Here is a 1,861-nt window from a genome sequence, read left to right as displayed (position 1 = left end):
ATCGCTCCACCAACTAAGAACGGCCATGCACCACCACCCACCGAATCAAGAAAGAGCTATCAATCTGTCAATCCTTCCGGTGTCCGGGCCTGGTGAGGTTTCCCGTGTTGAGTCAAATTAAGCCGCAGGCTCCACTCCTGGTGGTGCCCTTCCGTCAATTCCTTTAAGTTTCAGCTTTGCAACCATACTTCCCCCGGAACCCAAAAGCTTTGGTTTCCCGGAGGCTGCCCGCCGAGTCATCGGAGGAACTGCGGCGGATCGCTGGCTGGCATCGTTTATGGTTAGAACTAGGGCGGTATCTGATCGCCTTCGAACCTCTAACTTTCGTTCTTGATTAATGAAAACATACTTGGCAAATGCTTTCGCTTCTGTTCGTCTTGCGACGATCCAAGAATTTCACCTCTAACGTCGCAATACGAATGCCCCCGCCTGTCCCTATTAATCATTACCTCGGGTTCCGAAAACCAACAAAATAGAACCGAGGTCCTATTCCATTATTCCATGCACACAGTATTCAGGCGGGCTTGCCTGCTTTAAGCACTCTAATTTGTTCAAAGTAAACGTGCCGGCCCACCGAGACACTCAATAAAGAGCACCCTGGTAGGATTTCAACGGGGTCCGCCTCGGGACGCACGAGCACGCACGAGGCGGTCGCACGCCTTCGGCTCGCCCCACCGGCAGGACGTCCCACGATACATGCCAGTTAAACACCGACGGGCGGTGAACCAACAGCGTGGGACACAAATCCAACTACGAGCTTTTTAACCGCAACAACTTTAATATACGCTATTGGAGCTGGAATTACCGCGGCTGCTGGCACCAGACTTGCCCTCCAATAGATACTCGTTAAAGGATTTAAAGTGTACTCATTCCGATTACGGGGCCTCGGATGAGTCCCGTATCGTTATTTTTCGTCACTACCTCCCCGTGCCGGGAGTGGGTAATTTGCGCGCCTGCTGCCTTCCTTGGATGTGGTAGCCGTTTCTCAGGCTCCCTCTCCGGAATCGAACCCTGATTCCCCGTTACCCGTTACAACCATGGTAGGCGCAGAACCTACCATCGACAGTTGATAAGGCAGACATTTGAAAGATGCGTCGCCGGTACGAGGACCGTGCGATCAGCCCTAAGTTATTCAGAGTCACCAAGGCAAACGGACCGGACGAGCCGACCGATTGGTTTTGATCTAATAAAAGCGTCCCTTCCATCTCTGGTCGGGACTCTGTTTGCATGTATTAGCTCTAGAATTACCACAGTTATCCAAGTAACGTGGGTACGATCTAAGGAACCATAACTGATTTAATGAGCCATTCGCGGTTTCACCTTAATGCGGCTTGTACTGAGACATGCATGGCTTAATCTTTGAGACAAGCATATGACTACTGGCAGGATCAACCAGGGAGCTGCGTCAACTAGAGCTGAGCAGCCGGCCGCCCGGGAGTGTGTCCCGGGGGCCCGCGCGAACACGCAAGCGTCCGCTCAATTATTCTGCAAACAGGAGGAGGCTGAGCTCCCCTGCACAACACACCTCGAAACCCTCTCAGGTCCCGGCGGCGCGCAGCGCCGTCCTAAGTACTTGGTCGGGTTCGAGAGAGGCGCAATCGCCCGGAGTTAGGCGAGTAGACGCTTTAGGTGCGACCACCCGTGCTCCCAACTGAGCTTGCCGCTGCCGACAGAGGCCCGGGAGCGTGCTGTCGTGGCATTGCCGGCGGGAGACAACACGCGCCACCTACGGTGACCGGCAGCTCCAACGCCAGCGCCACAGAAGGACAAAAGCCCTACTTGGGTGCCGAAGCGAACTCTCCCAGCACAGCGCACGCGCCAACACGTCCGCACAGCTGCGATACAAACCACCTGCGAGAAC

At 54.7% G+C, this 1,861-nt stretch overlaps 1 non-coding gene across 1 annotated transcript in view; it reads right to left on the bottom strand.

Annotated features, from left to right (window-relative positions):
- Positions 1–1,399, bottom strand: part of LOC126430376 (small subunit ribosomal RNA) — a 1,909-nt gene extending 510 nt beyond the window's left edge. The window contains exon 1 of the ribosomal RNA XR_007577129.1: positions 1–1,399. This exon is cut by the window's left edge and continues 510 nt beyond it. This is a non-coding gene — a ribosomal RNA (small subunit ribosomal RNA).
- Between the last annotated feature and the right edge of the window lie 462 nt (positions 1,400–1,861).

Source organism: Schistocerca serialis, unplaced genomic scaffold, assembly GCF_023864345.2.
Source record: "Schistocerca serialis cubense isolate TAMUIC-IGC-003099 unplaced genomic scaffold, iqSchSeri2.2 HiC_scaffold_1045, whole genome shotgun sequence".
Taxonomy (NCBI): Eukaryota; Metazoa; Arthropoda; class Insecta; order Orthoptera; family Acrididae; genus Schistocerca; species Schistocerca serialis.
Note: the sequence above shows the minus strand (reverse complement) of the source record. Positions and strands in the feature narration are given on the sequence as shown.